We start from the raw sequence: 22,128 nt of genomic DNA on the forward strand, positions 1-22,128 counted from the left end.
AGTGCTGGGTCCATTGTTATTTGTCATCTATATCAATGACCTGGATGATAATGTGGTAAATTGGATCAGCAAGTTTGCTGATGATACAAAGATTGGAGGTGTAGTAGACAGTGAGGAAGGTTTTCAGAGCCTGCAGAGGGACTTGGACCAGCTGGAAAAACGGGCTGAAAAATGGCAGATGGAGTTTAATATTGACAAGTGTGAGGTATTGCACGTTGGAAGGACAAATCAACGTAGAACATACAGGGTTAATGGTAAGGCACTGAGGAGTGCAGTGGAACAGCAGGATCTGGGAATACAGATACAAAATTCCCTAAAAGTGTTGTCACAGGTAGATAGGGTCGTAAAGAGAGCTTTTGGTACATTGGCCTTTATTAATCGAAGTATTGAGTATAAGAGCTGGAATGTTATGATGAGGTTGTATAAGGCATTGGTAAGGCCGAATCTGGAGTATTGTGTTCAGTTTTGGTCACCAAATTACAGGAAGGATATAAATAAGGTTGAAAGAGTGCAGAGAAGGTTTACAAGGATGTTGCCGGGACTTGAGAAACTCAGTTACAGAGAAAGGTTGAATAGGTTAGGACTTTATTCCCTGGAGCGTAGAAGAATGAGGGGAGATTTGATAGAGGTATATAAAATTATGATGGGTATAGATAGAGTGAATGCAAGCAGGCTTTTTCCACTGAGGCAAGGGGAGAAAAAAACCAGAGGACATGGGTTAAGGGTGAGGGGGGGAAAGTTTAAAGGGAACATTAGTGGGGGCTTCTTCACACAGAGAGTGGTGGGAGTATGGAATGAGCTGCCAGACGAGGTGGTAAATGCAGGTCCTTTTTTAACATTTAAGAATAAATTGGACAGATACATGGATGGGAGGTGTATGGAGGGATATGGTCCGTGTGCAGGTCAGTGGGACTAGGCAGAAAATGGTTCGGCACAGCCAAGAAGGGCCAAAGGGCCTGTTTCTGTGCTGTAGTTTCTATGGTTCTATGATTCTATGGCTTCTACAACAGGATAATGATCCTAAACACACCTCAAAATCCACAATGGACTACCTCAAGAGGTGCAAGCTGAAGGTTTTGTCATGGCCCTCACAGTCCCCCAACCCAAACATCATTGAAAATCTGTGGATAGACCTCAAGAGAGCAGTGCATGCAAGACGGCCCAAGAATCTCTCAGAACTAGAAGCCTTTTACAAGGAAGAATGGGTGAAAATCCCCCAAACAAGAATTGAAAGACTCTTAGCTGGCTACAGAAAGCGTTTACAAGCTGTGATACTTGCCAAAGGGGGTATTACTAAGTACTGACCATGCAGGGTGCCCAAACTTTTGCTTCGGGCCCTTTTTTTTTTGTTATTTTGAAACTGTAAAAGATGGAAATAAAGAAGTTTTCTTGCTTAAAATTTTAAAGAAATGTGTCATCCTTAACTTTATGCCTTTTGGAAATCAGTTCATCTTTTACTCGCTTAGCTATTCACAATAACAGAAATTTTGACCAGGGTGCCCAAACCTTTGCATGCCACTGTATCCAGGGGTCTCTTAAAAAACCCTATTGTATCTGCCTCCACCACTGTCGCCAGCAGCCCATTCCACACACTCGCTCTTCTGCCACTCCAAGGAGAAAAGGCCGAGTTCACTCAATCTATTCTCATAAGGTATGCTCCCCAATTTAGGCAACATCCTTTTAAGTAGGGTCTGACCAGGGTCCTATATAGCTGCAACATTATCTCTCGGCTCTTTAATTCAATCCCATGGTTGATGAAGACCAATAAACCGTATGCCTTCTTAACCACACAGTCAATCTGCACAGCAGCTTTGAGTGTCCTATGGACGTGGAACCCAAGATCCCTCTGATCCTCCACACCGCCAAGAGTCTTACCATTAATACTATATTCTGCCATCATATTTGACCTACCAAAATGAACCACCTCACACTTATCTGGGTTGAACTCCATCTGCCACTTCTCAGCCCAGTTTTGCATCCTATCAATGTTCCACTGTAACCTCTGACAGCCCTTCACACTATCCACAACACCCCCAACATTTGTGTCATCAGCAAATTTATTAACCCATCCCTCCACTTCCTCATCCAGCCCATTTATAAAAATCACGAAGAGAAAGGGTCCCAGAACAGATCCCTGAGGCACAGCACTGGTCACTGACCTCCATGCAGAATATGACCTGTCTATAACCTCTCTTTGCTTTCTGTGGGCAAGCCAATTCTGGATCCACAAGACAAGGTCCCCTTGGATCCCATGCCTCCTTACTTTCTCAATAAGCCTTGCATGGGGTACTTTATCAAATGCCCAAGTGGCATAATTAAGTGGCAGTGTCCCAAACAGAGGGAATCTCAGTTATTTTCTTGATTGGCTTTTGTTCTTTAAGAGTTGTCCCAAATAAGCAGCTGCCCCAATTAACTGATGGCCCAATAAACCAAAAACCACTGTATATCCAAAGAATAATTGAAGACAACCTGACTTCACTCAGATATTCCTTTTGTCTATCCATCTCTCCCTTACTCTATCGGCAACTTATAATTAACTTTTCTTTCCATCCAAGTTCAGACCAAGTCTTCAACTTGAAATATTAACTCTTTCCTTTCCACAGATGCTACCTGACCAGAGTCAAAGTACATTTATTTTCAATGTATATATATACTACATACAACCTTGAGATTTGTCTCTGTACAGGCAAGCCACAAGACAAAGAAACATAATAGAACCCATTTAAAAAAATGAGGCAAACAACCAATGTGCAAGGGAAATTGTGCAAACAACAAAAGCAAACAACTGAAGCTCATGATAGTGAGTCCACAGCCCCAAAGTCCATCATCACTGCAGCCAATCCAGCAGCCTACAGTCTCAGTTCAGTGCAGATGTGTAAACCTCATACAGCAGTGAGGTGGGCCAGTCAGTCCCTTACCTCTGGCCCCTACACCTTGACGTTTTCAATCCGGCCTGGTGCTTAAATTGTCCAAACCTCGGACCATTCTTCGCTCTCAGACCCAGGCCCTGCTGCTTCAATACATTCTTGGGCCTGAGCCCCATTGCCTCAATTCAGCCCATACCTGACCTTTCCAATTCGGCCCACCACCAAATCGATCGAACCTCAGTTCTTTCCTCATCCTTGGGCCCCACCACCCTGACTCTGCCTTGCCTCTATTCTACCACATCAAATCACCTTCAAGTCCACTCCAGCAATGGCCAAATGTTGGCTCACTCCCTGCTCTCAGGTCAGGCCCCACAGTCTCAACTCAGCCTGTACACACCTTGTTACAACCCTCCTGCACCTTTGAGACTTCAGTTCACAGTACAAAAATGCTAGGTCGTATATATAGGCAGTTCAAAAGCTCAGCTCCAAAAGGGAAGTTACAGGCTATTTATTTCAGTAATCATTTACATAAAGAGTGCGATTAATAAAGCAGTTAGCAGATTTCTTTTTGTGTGCTACAGGCAAGTAATCGCTCTGCTTCACTAGCACCATCTTAAACCAGAGGCTGAGTATTCCAGCATTTTCTCCTTTTATTTCAGGTTTCTACCATTTACTGTACTTTAGCTTCAAGACGATAGAAAACATACCTCACAGGGAACTTTTGAAAAGACTGATATAAAATTCATCATTGTTAAGACAGAATGAGAGTCAGATGGCAAAAAGAGTACAGGAAAAAGATTGAAGATGAAAACCTAAAACTCAGCCCTCCTATTCACTTACTTTTCAGGCATCTCACAGCTCCACTGCAGCATGAGTTTTACAGGTGGACAAAGAGAAAGACTGAAGGATGTCCTCATGCCCTCCATAAATATGTAAAACACAACTCATGAGAATAAATGACTGTTCAAAGTAACAAAGAAGCTTTCAGGAAATTAGTCCATTTGTGAGGAACACACAGATGCCCTGTGTAAGATGGCAAAGAAGAATAGCATCGCCCAAACTGCCCACCCCATCATTTACCTCCTCCCTTACCTGTGCATTGCATGCAGGTCCCATGATACTGATCACTGCAGCCAACCCACAGAACAAGAGAGGATGCAAGTCATTTCTGATCCTCAGAGTGCCAGTGGAGTTATATTTATCTTCACCACATATACAGCAGCCATTCAGAATAGGTGCACTGCCTTAAAGGCCATTAGGATTGGGCAATAAGCACTGGTCTTGACAGTTATATTGATGTGCTGTAAATGAACGAGCATAATCCTCTCCTCTCATATAGGGATCATATTATCTTTTCTACTTATGACCTATTTGGGGAAACATTCAAAACATGGTCTGAGAAGCTGTGACAAGACCTGCCTGGCCTTCACATAAATCTTTGTTGCACCCAAGCTGCCTTGAACAGAACCTGATAGAGGAATCAATTGAGACTCAATGTTTATAATTATCTTTAATAATTATTTATTAGCTAATATTTATTCTCCATAAGTACAGAGAAAATTTTCAAGGATGTTGCCAGGACTTGAGTTACAAAGAAAGTTTGAGACTGGTTAGGACTTTATTCCCTGGCGCATAGGAGAATGAGGGGAGATTTGATGGAGGTATATACAAATATAGAATAAATGCAAGCAGGCTTTTTCCACTGAGGTTGGATGCGACTAGAACTAGAGGTCATGGGTTAAGGGTGAAAGTGAAATGTTTAAGCAGAACATGAGGTGGAACTCCTTCACTCAGAGGGTGGTGGGAGTGTGGAACAAGCTGCAGCTGAAATGGTGGATGTGGGTTTGATTTCAACTTTTGGATAAGTACATGACTGGGAGGGGCACGGAACCCTATGACCCAGGTGCAGGTCAATGGGAATAGGCAGAATAATGGTTCAGTACAGTCTAGAGGGGCTGAAAGCCTTTTTCAGAGCTGCAGTTCTCTATGATTCTATGACTCTCTAAACCATCCACAATTACCAGAGAGGATATGCTTTTAAGATGGAGGGAAAGTTTATTGGCGACGTCAGAGGAAGGTTTTATTTTTAAACACAGTGTGGCAAGTGCCTGGGATGCATTAGTGGGAATGGTGGTATATGCTGATACATTAAGGACATTTAAGAGACTTAGACTGAAGGAAAAGTGGAAGGTTGGGGCTATGTAAGAGAGAAGAGTTAGATTGATCCTGGGCTTGTACTATGCTGTAATGCTCTAAGACTTATGTTTCACACCACTCTCCTTACAGTCCTCCTCAGCTTCACGTAGTTCCATATAATTACATAATTCAGTGACAGAAGTGTAATTATTGCCATCAGCAACCCAAAAGGAGAAGAGAATTTAGAACTAGGAGTTCCTGTTTGAAATTAAAGGGTCAATTAGTTGGGCGGGGCAGTGAGAAGCAACTTTGATCTGTCTTAGCATGTTTTTAAAAGAGTCCAGGGTAAATCCATTTGCACCAAAAGTCAATTGAAAAGTGTATTCTTTAGTTTTGCTGCTGAAGTTAGAAACCAGGATGTGGTAATTTGTCCATACATAGCTGACACGTTTGACTATAATAACAATGTTATTTTAAACAAATAGATGGTCTTGCATTTATGAGAAACTTTTACTATTTCTGGCAAAAAGGAGGCAAGTATCAAGGTGGAAAAACACGTCAGCTCAGAAAGTTACATCCTCTAACCTACTTGCTCTTTATTGTGATACCAGATTACCATTGTGCTGTGACGTTTCCAATCATTAGTGGCGAGTTTTGAAGGGAGAGATTAGGAGAAGTAAATTGGAGGGAAATTAAGCAAATTAAGCAAATAATCTTTTATAATAATCACAATAAAATTGAACCGGCCTCCATGGTAATATTAAGCAACACACACAAAATGCTGGAGGAACACAACAGGTTAGGCAGCATATATGGAAATGAATGAACAGTCGACATTTCTGGTTGAGACCATTCTTCAGGACTGAGTAGGAAGGGGGGAAGACACCAGAATAAACCTGCCCATACACCTCCTCCTTCACCTCATTTCAGGGCTCCAAACAGTCCCTCCCAATGAGGCAACACTTCACCTGGATGGACTGTTTACGATGGTGAGACCCATTATAAATAAGGGGAACGCTTTGTCGAGCACCGCTGCTCAATCCACCACAAACAGAACCTCCCAGTGGCCAAGCATTTTAATTCCAACTCCCATTCCTTTAATGACACTTCAGTCCATGGCCTCCTCTTGCACCAAGATGAGGCCACCCTTGGGGTTGAGGAGCAACACCTTATATTCTCTCTGGGTGCCTCCAACCTGATGGCATGAATATTGATCTCTCCTTCTGGTAAAAAAAAATCTCCTCACTCCCCCCACATTCCCCACTCTGACCTTTCACCTCTTCTCATCTACCCATCACGTCCCCCTGGGTCTCCCCAGCCTTCCCTTTTTACCATGGTCTATCCGATTCCTCCTTCTGCAGCCCATGACCTTTCCCACTCACCTGATTTCACCCATCACCTTCCAGCTGGTCTTCTTCCCCTTCCCCCCCATCATTTTTATTCTGGTGCCTTCCCTCTTCCTTCTCAGTCCTGAGAAAGGGTCTCAGCCCAAAACGTCGACCATTTATTCATTTCCATAAATGCTGCCTGACCTGCTGAGTTCCTCCAGTATTTTGTGTGTGTTGCTTTGGATTTCCAGCATCTGCAGACTTTCTCATGTTTATAGTAATATTAAATTTGAATTATGCTTCAATTACCTAGCATACACATGCTTCTATTACATAGTCACAGGATAAAGCTAGAGCAACGTTTCCACTGCGATCAGCCTAAAACAAATTAGTACTCTGCTAAAATGTACTTCCTAAGCCCTACAATAATCACAAAAAAAAGTAATCTGCTTATTGGTTTGCCCAGATGAAGAACGTATAGGTGTGGTGACAAAATGGAAGTCAGACATACCTCAAGGGTGCACAATTAGCCCTCTGCTTTACTCTCACTACACTCATGATTGTGTGGCTTGGCACAGCTCAAACACAGCAGAATCTCAGATGCCAAAGGTGTACAAAACAAAAGCTGGTTGAGTATTGTGGCAACAACATCCCAACACTCCATGACAGCAAGACCAAGGAAATGATAGTGGGCTTCAAGGAGGAGCAACTGGGAAAACACATACCAGTCCTCATTGAAGGACCAGCAGAGGAAAGGGAGGGCAGTTTCAAGTTCCTGTGAGTTCCTGGTTATCAGCATCTCAGAAGATCTATAGGCCCAACACATTGGAGTAATTACAAAGAAGTAACGCCAGTGGTTCTAATTAGATACACGAGTGCAAGGAGATTTGCTATGTCACCAAAGATTCTTGCAAGTTTCTACAGACTTACTTGGAGAGCATTCTGACTGGTTGCATCACACCTTGTGGAAGTTCCAAAGCACAGCAGCACATAGGAGCAGAGGGTTGTAGACTTAGCCAGCTCTATCACCTCAAAAACATCTTCAAGAGGCTATGCCAAGGGATCCGTCATGAAGAATCCTCAGCATCTAGGACACGTCTTCCTCTCATTACTGCCATCTGGGAGGAGCTACAGGAGCCTGAAGACCAATATTCAACATTTAAGAATAGCTTCTTCCCTTCCATCAGATTCCTGAACAGTCCACGAACACCATCTCTTAACTCCTCTTTTACACTACTGTATTTAATTTTGTAACACATTAATTTTTATGTTTTGCATTGTACTGCTGCCACAAAACAAATTTCATGACATATTGCGTGATAACAGAGCAAATTCTGATTCTTAGGCAGACGAGGAAAGGCTTTGATTATCGCCTCTTAGCTGGATAAGCTCAACTTCTATTGACTCTGACGGACTAGCTTGACTGTGATGTGTTAAAACTGAAGTAGCTTGCCTCGGTCATGAAGGTTAGAAACTTAACTGGATAACAAGACATCACAGAATGGTTAAAACATGGGAGACCATTTGTCATAACTTCTCTAGCACACTGAGCAAGAACAACCTAGTTGGTCTCACTTCTCTAGCATTTCCGCATGGTCCTGTAAAATCTTTCTCTTTGCAGAAATCTACTCAGTTCCCTTTTAAATAACATCAGGACAAGAGAACTGAAAGATAGGGAGTTTTTGGAATACAAAAAGTGCTTCAATACTTTACAAATTAACTGAAGAGAAAAACTCAGTACCTATCAAAATTAATCCTGAGAACATATTCAAGATAGATAGAGTGGATAGCCAGCACCTCTTCCCCAGGGCACCACTGCTCAATACAAGAGGACATGGCTTTAAGGTAAGGGGTGGGAAGTTCAAGGGGGATATTAGAGGAAGGTTTTTTACTCAGAGAGTGGTTGGTGCATGGAATGCACTGCCTGAGTCAGTGGTGGAGGCAGATACACTAGTGAAGTTTAAGAGACTGCTAGACAGGTATATGGAGGAATTTAAGGTGGGGGCTTATATGGCAGGGTTTGAGGGTCGGCACAACATTGTCGGCCAAAGGGCCTGTACTGTGCTGTACTATTCTATGTTCTATGATCTAAGAATTCGAGGGTCTTATCAGAGTGAATGTGGGAAGATCTACAGGGAGGGGGTACTTCGGGGCTGGTGGGCGGAGTTAAGATGGTACCAAGTGGCTGCTTCTTCGAGCTCATCTGTGAAAAAACAACTTAATTCCTCTCTTTAATGTCCCTTTTTTTCCCTTTTCAAGGTGGTTGGGGTTCTATTGAGATCTTGATCTGCAAGTGGCACTCAAACTACTTTTTTTTTTGCGGTAGATCAGTTCCCGTTGCTGGAGCTCTTCAGCCGACCATTTTCCGACATTCTCCAGGTGTGGCTTGGAAGATGCTGCCTCTGGGATGTGGCCGTATGAATGACTGATTTCAGGCTGCTGTTGCCAACTGAGGCGTTTTGGGAGATGGAACATCAGGATTTTGCTGCAGCAGATGTACGGAAAAGCCAAGTGGCAAACTGTAACACCGTAACAGCGGCTGTCAATCTCTGTGAAAATGGGTGTTATCTCTCTGTACCCTGTTCATGAGAAAAAGGGACAGCCTGTAGCATGTTGAACTGTTGGGTAAACAATAGTTATTGTTGACTGCAGATCATGGTCTCCCTTTGGGTGCTTTGCTGGTGCTTGGTAGGTGGTGGTGGGCATTAACACTTTTTGCTGAAACGGGTGGGGAGGAGGGGGAGGTTGTTGTGTTGAAGCTTTCTGCTACTTGCATGGGGGGGAAGGGGGCTTTGGGGTTCTAATGTTTTTCTGTTGTTCATTCTTTTGGGGTTCTTCTGTTTTTTGTGGATGTCTACGAAGACAAGTATTTCAGGTTGTATACTGTATACATTCTCTGATAAAAGGAACCATTTTATTTTAAACAGAGACAGGGTAATTTTCTTTCTTTCAGACAGCAATGTGTCTCTGGAACATACTTCCTCAAAGGGCAGTGAAAGTAGAGTTGTTGAATAGTCTTAAGGCAAAGGTAGACAAATTACTCTTAAGCAAAGGAGTGGATGGTTATCCCAGCTATACAGAAATATGTAGTTCAATTGCCATCAAACAGCCATAATATAACTGGCAGAGCAAACTTGACAGGGAATAAGAAAATTGGCAGAGAAATTAAAGAAATATTTTATGCCAGCAGTCTTCATGAAAGAATCCAAAAACCTGTAGGAAATTGTAGAGAACTACATGCCCTGAACGGCTGAGATGCTCAACGAAATTATAAGTTAAAATTGGAGATTGGATATCATTATCACATGTACCAAGATACAGTGAAAAGCTTATCTTGCATATTGTTCATACAGATCAAATCATTACACAGTGCATTGAGCTAGAACAAGGTAAAGCAATAACAGGATGCAGAATAAAATATAACAGCTGCAGATAAAATGCAGTAGGGTTAGACAATAAGATCATACAAGGTAGATAGTAAGGTCAAGAATCTACCTCACTATACTAGGCAATTTTTATAGCAGCAGGGTAGAAGCTATCTTTGAGCTTGATGGTACAGTATGTACTTTCAGGCTTATGTATCTGTGCCTGACAGAAGAGGGGGAAAAGAGAGAATATCCGGGATGGGTGGTGTGTTTGATCATGCTGGCTGCTTTAGTGAGGCAGTGACATGTATAGACAGGGTCCAGAGAGGGGAGACTGAATTTTGTGATGTGATGAGCTGTGTTCACAACTTTCAAATTTCTTGCAGTCACATGCAGAACAGTTGCCATACCAAGCTATTATGGATCCAGGTAGGAGGTGTTCTATGGTAAGAAAGCACCAGGACCTGATCAAATACCAGCTATAATTCTAAAGAGTTGCGCTTCCAGTCTAGCTCCCGTTTTGCAAAAGATATTTCAGAAGTCTATTGATACTGGGACATTACCAGACGATTGGTTGAGAGCGAATGTCGTTCCAATTTATAGGAAGGGTGAGCATACAAACTCGGGAAATTACAGACCGGTTTCACTCACTTCCATCCCTTGTAAAATTCTTGAACATATTATTCACCATTATGGACCATCTTGACAGACAAAATGTTCTTACTCACCATCAACATGAATTCCAACAGGGCAGATCTTGTGACATGCAACTTTCATGGTTGATCAACAACCTAGCAAAGATCCTTGACAATAGAAGCCAAGGAGACTTGATCATACTCGACTTCAGTAAGGCAGTTGAGACAGTCCCCCACCAGAGATTGCTACGTAAGTTTGAACATGTGGGCATTAACAACAGCCTTCTACATTGGTTAAACATGTTCCTTACCAACAGACAACTTGTGCTTCTTGGGAGGGGCAGAATCCCCTGAATCTCCAGTAACATCTGGAGTACCCCAGAGGACCGTGTTGGGACCCTTACTTTTTCTCATTTACATCAATGACTTGCCAAATATAGTCAAGTCCAAAGTCAGATTATGCAGTTGCAGTTGACTGCATAATCTACCTTGAGATAAAAAACGACCAAGATGCTCAGCTGCTGCAAAACGATATTGATTCATTATGTCAATGGGAGCTTCAATGGCAAAAGTCCTTCAACTCATCTAAATGTTATGCTATGCATGTCAGACACAAAGTTAAACCAATCAACACGATATATAACTTGAATGGACAGATTCTTGAAACAGTCACCCACCACCCATATCTTGGTGTTCAAATTAGCAAGGATCTTAACTGGGCATGCCACATCAATCAGATTACAGCCAAAGCAAATAAAATGCTGGGTATCCTGAGAAGAAACCTCCACTCATGTAGTAAATCCGTCAAGGTCATGGCATACAAGACCGTTGTCTCTCCAAAGCTTGAGTATTGCGCAGCCACATGGGATCCCCATCAAGCTAACAAGAAGAAGTCCATCGAAAAAATCCAACGCCGTGCTGCTCACTTTGTGTTAAACGATTACAGCAGGAAATCCAGTGTCACTGACATGCTCTCTAACCTTCAATGGGAACCACTTGAAAACCGACATATTAAACTACGGTTAATTTTCATTTTCAAAGAAGTTCACAACATCACTCCATCAAACGTCCAAATTCATCACAGGGTCAGTTCAACTCGACAGCAAACTGGACCTCACATATTGGAAACTCCTTCATTCAATAAGATTTGCTACCAGTACTCCCTCTACCCAAGATCAACAAGAGAGTGGAATCTTCTGCCGCTAGACCTGCGCAGTATTTCTGACATTAATATTTTTAAAGATAGACTCAATCAAATCGATTTAGGGGAACTAGTCCTGACGAAGGGTCTCGGCCTGAAACGTCGACTGCACCTCTTCCTACAGATGCTGCCTGGCCTGCTGCGTTCACCAGCAACTTTGATGTGTGTTGCTTGGATTTCCAGCATCTGCAGAATTCCTGTTGTTTCTAGTCAAAAAAGCTTATTTTACAATTTAACTCCCACGCCGTTATAAGAGCCGTCCGGCAGTGCTTGCGCAGTACCAAGCATAAGAAGAAGAAGCAGCAGCAGCAGCAATAAAAATTGGGGAAAATGTTTAAAATGGTATTGCAGCAATTATTGTAATCAAAATTTAACCTCCAGAATCTAATGACCTGTTCAAGGTTTTCTGCGGATGGGGATGGAGATAATGGGGCTATTTTGCTGTCAACTTCCAAATTTCTGTATATTCTCTCATGGCTAGGAAATAAAACCCAACTACTCAAGAAAATAAGGAGAGGAAAACAGAAAAATTAGGCCAAGTCATTGGGTATTTTAAGGCAGAGATTAATATATTCCTGATTGGCAAGGGAGTTAAGGGTTATGAAAAGAAGGCAGGAGATTCGGGTTTAAAAAAAAAATTCAGCCATGATTGAATGATGGAGTAGACTTGATGGGCTGAATGGCCTAATTTGGTCCTATCTTATGGTTTTATGCTGACAAACTTAGTTGAGTTCACTACTGCACTATGAACAAGGTTGATGAAGATGCAACGATTTATACAGTAATTGGTCTGTTTCTGCAGAAGGCATTTAGCTATGTGGCACGACATAGATATTAGGCAGAACATTCAAGAAGCAACATAACTTTCTAAAATGTTTAGCGATTTTTCATGAAATAGGTTTAATCAAATCTGGAATTGCTATTTATAGCAACTCAAAAATGAAAGTTGTACAGAATGAAATAGCAAATGAAACTACAGAATATAATTCCTCTTTGTGGTAGATTTCAGGGCAGCTGTAAACTTATAGACAAGGGACTAAAGATGCAACAAATTCCAAACTTATTCTGAAGCTCAGCACAACACAGACTATTACCAATACCATTTACTATTTGTACCTGATTTATCATTGTTTGATATCAGGATGAATTCACCAGAGAGGTAACTATAATAAATTAGGAACTAAGACCTCTCTTTTCCAGTCTGATAAAAAGCCACTGGCATGAAACATTATGCTTTACTCTTCGCGAATACTCTCCAGAGGGAAGATTAAAGAGAAAATAAGCTTTATGTCATATGTACATTGAAACATACAATGAAATGTGTCATCTGCGTCAAATTAAAACAGCAAGGATTGTACTTCAGCAGTCTGCACGTCTCGCCATTCTCCTGGCACCCACATAGCATGCCCACAACTCACTAACCCTAAATGTACATCTTTGGAATGCGAGAGGAAACTGAAGAACCCCGAGGAAACCCACACAATCATGGGGAGAACACATAAACTCCAGCAGAAATCAAACTTCGATCTTACAGGCTGGCGCTGTAAAGCAAATGCTACATCAGGTGTGAGATCCAGCTGAAAACATGTAACCAAAGAAACAGATTGTGGGTGGAAAAAGCACAGCCAATCCAGAAAATCTTGGCACATGCAGATTCTTCAGTATTGCCTCTTGCCCGAATACTTAATAAGAGGCAAGAAAGGTGGTGAAATTTTATCAAATTCAGAGAGGCAGTTAACGTTTGTAGGAAGGAAGCTCTCAATGTCAAAGGGATGAAAGATATCACTGTCGGTTTTATCAAGCAGCACACATTCAAGAGCTGAATACCAGATGTGAGCTAAGAGTGATCTACTCTTGACATCAAGGCAGTATTTGAATGAATGTGACGTTAAAAAGCCCTGGTAAAACAGATCTAGGGGAAAATGCTCAAATATTTGTGATTGCTGGAGGTTAATCATCACAGCAGGAGCTGTTTGGAGCAAAGAAATAGGTCAACCACATCCAGCTGCTTCAAAATTCAATTCCACATGCCACTCTTCGCAAATGGGCAGCATGGTAGTATAGTATAGTAGTTAGTTTAATGCTTTAACAGCGCCCGCAACCTGGGTTCAATTCCATAGCTGTCCATGAGAAGTGTGTACGTCTTGGAGTGAAATCTTTCACAAAGAATATCCTGCAGTGAGTGATTTACTTTCTAATAAGGCAAAGCTTTTCCATCAGCTGCAAGTTACTATCAGTAATGTAACCAAACTGGATGAGTTCAGCTCCATCAGCATTATGGAAGATGACTCCATTCAGGACAACCTCTTAGTTGAGAAAGACATTCATTGTCTAAAATACTGGTTCACAGTGGCTGCAGTATTTATCATTTACAAGACCACAAAACACAGGAGCAGAATTAGGCCACTTGGCCCGTTGGCCCATGGTTTCACCATTCCATTCTCCTGCCTTCTCCCCATACCCTTTGACACCTTTATTAATCGAAAACCTATCAACCTCCACTTGAAATGGACCCAATGACTTGACCTCCACATCTATTTGTTGCAATAAATTCCACACATTCATCACCCTCTAGTTTAAGAAATTCCTCATCTCTGTGCTGAAAGGAAATCCTTCTATTCCAAGGCTATACCCTTTGGTCCTAGACTCCCCTACTGTAGGGAACATCCTCTGAACATCCACTTTATCTTTAAAGGTTTCAATGAGATTCCCCCTCATTCTTCTAAACTCCAGCAAGAAGACACCTAGACCCATCAAACACTGCTCATACATTAACCCTTTCATTCCCAGAATCATTCTTGTGAACTTTCTCTGAGCCCTCTCCAATGTTATCATACCTTTTGAAGATAAGGACCCAAAACTGCTCCAATGCTCCAAGGGCAGTCTGAAAAGTGCCTTATAAAGTTTCATCATTACATACTTGCTTTTATATTCTAGTCCTCTTGAAATGAATGCTAACATTGCATTTGCCTTCCTTACCGCCAACTTAACCTGCGAATTAACCTTTATGAAATCCTGCAAGATGACTCCAAGACCCTTTGCACCTCTGATTTCTGAATTTTTCTCCCTGTTTAGAAAACAGTCAACACCTCTTTGCTCCTTCTAACAAAGTGCATGGGCATACACTCCCACATGCTATATTCCATCTGCAACACCTTTCCCATGCTCCTAATTTGAATAAACCCTCCTGCAGACTTTCCCTGCTACTTCACCTTTCTTTCTACTGTCCACAAACTTGGTCATCAATTCTTTCATCCAAATCATTGACATATAACATGAAAACAAGCGGTCCCAACACTGAGCCCTGTGGACCACCACTAGACACCGGCAGCCAACCAGAAAGGACCCCCTTATCCCCTCTCTTTGCCTCTTGCCAGTCAGCCAATCTTCTATCCATGCTAGCGTCTTTCCTGTAATACCATGGGCTCTTATCTTACTTAGCAGCCTCATTTAAATTACCAGCATTTGGCAGTTTCTCTCAAACTTCTGACCTACTACAAGACAGAACAAGGGTAGAAACTGCATAGGAATATTATGAGCAGCTCCAATGGTGCCATACACCATCCTAAGTTGGAAACATACACCTTTATTGGTCATAAATCCTGGAACAGCACACCCAACCAAACTGTAGAAATACCCATGCTTACCCTGTCCACTTTAGGTACCTCCTGTCCTAATAAAGAATCAGTTTAATATCACTGGCATACAGTATGTCATAAAATTTGTTGTTTTGCAGCAGCAGTACATTGCAATACATAATAACAGAAACTAAAATTTACAGTAAGTAAAGATTAGATTCAACTTTATTGTCACTGTGCTGAGTACAGATACAAAGCCAATGAAATGCAGTTAGTACCTGACCAGAAATGTAAAGAATAGTGTTATTTACAAAATAACTGCAAATAAAAAGTAAGTGCCACAGCACACATATATAAAAGTACTGAGACAGTACAATATGGGTGCAATACTGCTTAGCGCTGTGATGTGAGATTCAGCAGGGTCACGGCCTCAGGGAAGAAGCTCTTCCTGTGCCTGCTGGTGTGGGAGCGGAGGCTCCTGTAGCGCCTACCGGATGGGAGGAGAGTAAAAAGTCCATGGATAGGGTGAGATGCATCCATGATAATGCTTTTCGCCCTGCCCAGGCAGCGTTTATAGTAGATGTTCTCAATGGAGGGCAATTGGGTGCTGATAATCCGCTGGGCAGCTTTCACCACATGCTGGAGTGCTTTGCGGTCCGATACGGGACAATTGCCATACCACACTGAGATGCAGTTGGTGAGTATGCTCTCAACGGTACAGTGGTAAAAGTCCGTCAGTATCCTGGGACAGAGGTGAGCTTTCTTGATGCTCCGCAGGAAATAAAGGCGCTATTGCGCCTTTTTGATCAGGATGGAGGAGTTCAGGGACCAGGTGAGATCCTCGGAAATGTGGACACCAAGGAATTTGAAGCTTGATACACACCCCACTACAGCTCCGTTGATGTAGATGGAGACGTGAGTGTGGCTCCTGGCATGCCTGAAGACCACAATGATCTCCTTGGTCTTCTGGGTGTTAAGGGCCTGGGTGTTGTCGGCACACCACACAGCCAGATGCTGGACCTCGTCCCTGTAGGCCACCTTGTCATCCCCTCTGATCAGGCCAACCACCGTGGTGTCATCTGCGAACTTGATTATGGAATTAGAATAATATAAAGGATAGGTGAAAAGGGAGTACAGAAGAGGGCTCAGCACACAGCCTTGAGGCACGCCGGTGTTCAGGTGAGAGTGGAGGAGAAGTTGAGGTTGTCTAACTTAACTGATTGGGGTCTGTTAGTCAGAAAGTCCAAGATCCAATTGCAGAGAGATGAGCTGATACCAAGCTGGCAAAGTTTGGCGATCAGCTTGGAGGGGATCACAGGAAAAAAAAAGAAAACTAAATTTAGTAAGTAATGAAAAAAGCAAGGGAATAAACTAGTGAAATAGCGTTCATGGTTTCACTGTTCATTCAGAAATCTGATGAGAGGGGAAGAAGCTGTTCCTGAAACGTTAAGTTTGTCTTCAGGCTCTTGTACTTCCTCCCTGATGGTAGCAATAAGAGAGTACATGCTGGGTGATGGGAGTTCTTTATGCTGGATATCACCTTTTAGAGGCATCACCACTGAGTGTATGTTCGTGGTCTTCCGCTGTTGTAGCCCATCCACTTCAAGGTTCGACATGCCTCTGACCTCTCTTATCAATCAGGCATTTTTGCCCACAGAACTGCCGCTCATTAGTTGTTTTGATGTTTTTCTTTCTCTTTATTTTTTCAGATCATACTGTTTAAACTCTAGAAACTGCTGTGCGGGAAAATCCCAGGAGATCAGCAATTCCTATTACTCAAACCACTCTGTCTGGCACCCACAAGCATTCCAGTCAAAGTCACTCAGATCATATTTCTTCCCCATCCTGATATTTGGTCTGAACAATAACTGAACCTCTTGACCATGTCTGCATGCTTTACACATGAATTGCTGCCAAGACTGACTGATGATTTATTTGCATTAACAGGGTAGTGGATATCAGAAGGACTGGAGGTGATTCAACAAAGTGGCTCATTTTCTCAGGGGTCACAGGATGGGTACTAAATAAGGCCTTGCCAGAGATATCTAAATCCTGAATAATGAATAAATAATAAAACAATTTGGTTCCACTCAGCATCAATTTGACAAGGGCTACATGATGGCATGCAAACTATGATCCCAAGCAATTAGTTGGATGCATCTCTGCCATAGTTGGATGCATCAGCAAGGGAGATGAGGTTGAGTACAGGGCTACTGTAGGAAACTTTGTCACATGGTGTGAGCAGAGTTATCTGTAGCTTAATGTGAAAAAGACTAAGGAGCTGATGGTAGACCTGAGGAGAGCTAAGGTACCGGTGACCCCTGTTTCCATCCAGGGGGTCAGTGTGGATATGGTGGAGGATTACAAATACCTGGGGATACGAATTGACAATAAACTGGACTGGTCAAAGAACAATGAAACTGTCTACGAGAAGGGTCAGAGACGTCTCTATTTCCTGAGGAGACTGAGGTCCTTTAACATCTGCCAGACGATGCTGAGGATATTCTACGAGTCTGTGGTGGCCAGTGCTATCATGTTTGCTGTTGTGTGCTGGGGCAGCAGGCTGAGGGTGGCAGACACCAACAGAATCAACAAACTCATCCGTAAGGCCAGTGATGTTGTGGGGATGGAACTGGACTCTCTCACGGTGGTGTCTGAAAAGAGGATGCTGTCTAAGTTGCATGCCATCTTGGTCAATGTCTCCCATCCACTACATAATGTACTGGGTGGGCACAGGAGTACATTCAGCCAGAGATTCACTCCACCGAGATGCAACACTGAGTGTCATAGGAAGTCATACCTGCCTGTGTCCATCAAACTTTACAACTCCTCCCTTGGAGGGTCAGACACCCTGAGCCAATAGGCTGGTCCTGGACTTATTTCATAATTTGCTGGCATAATTTACATATTACTATTTAACTATTTATGGTTCTATTACTATTTATTATTTATGGAGCAACTGTAATGAAAACCAATTTCCCCCGGGATTAATAAAGTATGACTATGACACAAGCTGTATCAATACCCCAACACTGCTGAATCATACTCACAAAACATTAACGTTTATTTCCAGTAACCTTCTTGCAGAAACAGAAATAATGCAAAGGAGAAAAGTTCAGTCTATATCACATAAACTTGTGAGAATCACAATCAGGTTTTAGTATCACTGACATGTTATGAAAATTGTTGTTTTGCGACAGCAGTCCAATGCAATACATAATAAATAAGTAAATTACAATAATATATAAAAATCAAGTAGTCCAAAACGAGAGCAAAAAAAGGAAAAAAGTGACAAATTACGGAGGACTCAGCAGGTTAGGCAACATCTACAGAAATGAATAAACAGCCAATGCTTCCGGCCAAAACCCTTCTTCAGGACTTCAGAAGAAAAAAAAAATGAGGTAGCATACAAGGTTTATTGTCCATTCGGAAATTTGATGGTGGTGGAGAAAAAGCTGTTCCTCAAATGTTGAGTAGCGGGTAGATGATTCCTGCATACATACATCTTCAAAGGGTGAGCTCAGGATTATTAACAATTCATATGCTGAAGAGAACAAGAAGCAGGGCATACATGAAACATGAGCCCACAGCACAATGCTCACCCATGATATTAGTCCACAAAAATATCCCAAAAATGTGAACTACATTCCATCTCTCAGAGCTCTCGCAAAAAAAATAGACTTTAACAATAAAGTTCCCCTCTTCCTTCTTGGGCCAGCACAACCCTTGACCAATTGATAATAAGAGTGACGATCAAAAAAGCTTATGGTCTACCAGGCAGCAGTGATTTTTGCTCGCCCATAGCTGTAGGTGCTGTGAGGCCCTACAATATGTACACTTGTAACATACAGATTGGAGGTACCTCACAGCACCAAAGGCACTACTGTCACATTATTCTCAAAATCCTCCACATCCACTGGCACAGAGTGAATCAATGTCAGTGTTTCATCCCTTGAACTGGAGCATTAATAACAAATCACTGGCTCTAATGGGCATGCCACATCATTCAGATTCCTGACAACTGACTCCTCAAACAGATACTTTACTCTAAGCAGGATCATGTCAAGAGATTCCAAGATTAGCAGAGGAAGGAATTCAGGGATGTTCTCAAAACCTCCTTAAAAATTAACATTCTCACTGACCTCTTGAGATTCTCTGGTTTACAATCATTCAAAATGGATGAGAAGCATTTTGGGATTGCATTGAGAACCCTACTGAAATCCACTCACTGAGAGCAGGCAGAAACCCACATTAAGCAGAAAGGTTCATCCAAATCTGTATCTGCTTCAAACTATTTTTGCTCCTTTCTGCACTAGTTACTCAACTTACTTTCACATATTTCTTATTGTATTCTATAGTTTCCATGTATCGCACTGTACCACTGCTGCAAAACAACATACTTCTTGTTGACTCTGTGGAAAACCCTGGCAATTCTGGACAATGTTTCTCATCCTCTGCATACCTCCTTGATTGAACAGAGGAGCTCTTTTCGTAACAGACTCAGACAACTGCACTGCTCCAAAGAGCGCTATATGAGGTCATTCGCACCCTCACCCATAGGGCCCTATAATGAGTCAACCTATAACCAGGGAAGTGAGGACCCCCTTCCTGTTATGACTGTTTGAAGTAACATTTTTAATTCTTTCTTACTTCCCTTCTAATATTTGTATATCTGTGCACTTGTAATACTACTGTGACACTGTAATTTCCTTTGGGATCAATACAGTATCCATCTATCTCTATTTCACGACAGATGTCAGTCACATTAAAACTGATCTTGAAAAACCCTCCTACTTCTACTATGTCAGATCCCACATAAGATATTGGAGCAAAAATATGCCATTCGGCCCATCGAGTCTGCCTCGCCATTTGATCATGGCTGATCCATTTCCCCCTCAAACACGTTGGTCTCATCAGCCTCCTCAGAACCCACAGAGGCTGAAGACAAGTCACTGTCACCCCAGAAGAATCGCATGAAAAAAACGACCAACCGATGGACAGTACAATTAATAAAATAACCTGCTGGTGGTTAATGCCTACTGATTCTGATTAAGATTTTGCCAATAGTTTCGACACCCAGACAACGTCGGCATGAATTAAGGAAACATACGTGCTGCATATTTGCCGCTTTGATGTATTAACTGTAAATTAGGAACCGCTGTAGCTCATCCCAATAAACAACAGGAAAAGCTGTTCTGCGCTGCCTGCAACCTGCAGCTAACGACTGCACCATTTCTGGGTTTAATTGCGGTTGCAGACAAGATTCCTCCCAGCCCCGGCGGAGGCCTCAACGCCCCCCTCCTCCCGAGCTGACAGGGTGCATCAAACGGGACACCCGGTCCCCAGCTGTTAAACCCCCTCCTCCACAAGATTACAACTGTTCCCGACGGATTGCTCCCTTACCCGAATCTACTTCTTCCGCTCCTCGTTGCGATAACCAAACGGCGACGCTTTTCCCCACTGCTGTCCCTTTACCTCTTCAACCCCGCCAAGGGATAAACATTTACTCGCCGCCTCGTCTGCAGCAGCGTCACTCAAACGGCCCCCAGTGCATTTGCGCCCGATTGGCGCGGAGAGTTCTGGGAGTTGTAGTTACTCCGCTTACTTGCATCAATAAAATAGTATACACACACAAAAAAATTGCAGATGCTGGAAATTCAGAGCAACACACACACGCAAAATGCTGGAGGAACTCGGCGGGCCAGGGAGCATCTATAGGTGAACTAGATAGAAGGTGACAGGTGAAACCTGGTGGGTGAGAAAGACAGAGAGCTGGAGAAGAAGGAATCTGATAGGAGAAGAGTGTGGACCATGGGAGAAATGGAAGAAGGAGTGAAACCAGGGGAAGGTGCTAGGCAGGTGAGGAGAAGAGTTAAGAGGCCAGAGTGGGGAATAGAAGAATAGGAAATGGAGAGAGGAAAAAAATTAGCAGAAGGAGAAATCAATGCTCTTGCCATCAGGCTGGAGGCTAGCTAGATGGAATATGACGTGTTGCAACTCCTCTCTAAGAGTGCCCTCATCTTGGCTAAAGAGGAAGCCATGGACTGACATACTGGAATGGGAATGGGGATGGGAATTAAAATGGTTGGACACCAGAAAATTCTGCTTTTGGTGTATGGAGCGGAGGTGCTCAAAAAAGATACCCTGCAATTTACCCATCAATATAAAGGAGGCCATATCGGGAGCACCAGATACAATAGATGACCCCAACAGATTTGCAGGTGAAGTGTTGCCTCACCTGGATAGAGATTTGAGATTTACTAAACACCCAAGTTTTTCAGTTGTGCTTTAAATCTATTATTGCGGATAACGGTGATTATAATCTCATTTTAGGTATCTCTCAATCAAACCAAGAAGCTCAATTTTAAAACAAATGCTTGCTAACTAGATTACTGATGAAATTCATCCAAAACCCAGATACTGCTATGTTGGAATCTTAAAATAAAAATAGAAAATATTGAAACTAATAAGGAGATTGGGTAGCAATTGTGGAGAGAGAAACAGAACTAGCATTTTGAATCAATAACCTTAAATCAAAATAGATCTGATTAAAAGCCATCAACGTATGTCTCAGTCTCTCTATACGTACATATATCTGCCCAGACTGCTGAATATATCCAGTATTCTCTGTTTTTAATGCAAAAGAATCTTGAGAATCATTGAGAAATACTGTAGGAAACAAGTCTTTTGGCCCACTTAATCTATGCCAACCATTAAGTACCCATTTACATTAATCCTACATTAATCCCAATCGATCTACAGTCTTTTCAAACCCAACATGCTTTCCTCCTCCCAGATTCGATCAGCTACCTTCAATTAAATTATATTTGCAGCAGTCAATTAACCCACAAATCTGCACTTCTTTGGGAAATGGGAAGTGCTCAGGAGTATTCTGGAGTTAAGTGAATATGGCAGATATTAACTCAAACCATGTTGTCATTCATCTCAAATAGCCTCTGACAACCAAGTCCAACTTCTGGCCTTCACATGTGGCTTAGCTACTAAGCCCTGCTTATGA

At 42.4% G+C, this 22,128-nt stretch overlaps 1 protein-coding gene across 6 annotated transcripts in view; it reads right to left on the bottom strand.

The window, feature by feature from the left end:
• LOC140200057 (inositol polyphosphate-4-phosphatase type I A) overlaps positions 1 to 20,655 on the bottom strand; it is a 265,040-nt gene extending 244,385 nt beyond the window's left edge. For 3 of the 6 annotated variants that reach the window (XM_072262755.1, XM_072262759.1, XM_072262753.1), the window contains exon 1: positions 20,514 to 20,655. The gene's annotated coding sequence lies outside the window, so the exon portion shown is untranslated. Of the gene's footprint in view, positions 1 to 7,261; positions 7,470 to 20,513 lie in introns of all 6 variants that reach the window. The other 3 variants (XM_072262761.1, XM_072262760.1, XM_072262756.1) reach the window with 2 other exon arrangements.
• Positions 20,656 to 22,128: the final 1,473 nt, after the last annotated feature.

Source organism: Mobula birostris, chromosome 7 (genome assembly GCF_030028105.1).
Source record: "Mobula birostris isolate sMobBir1 chromosome 7, sMobBir1.hap1, whole genome shotgun sequence".
NCBI lineage: Eukaryota > Metazoa > Chordata > Chondrichthyes > Myliobatiformes > Myliobatidae > Mobula > Mobula birostris.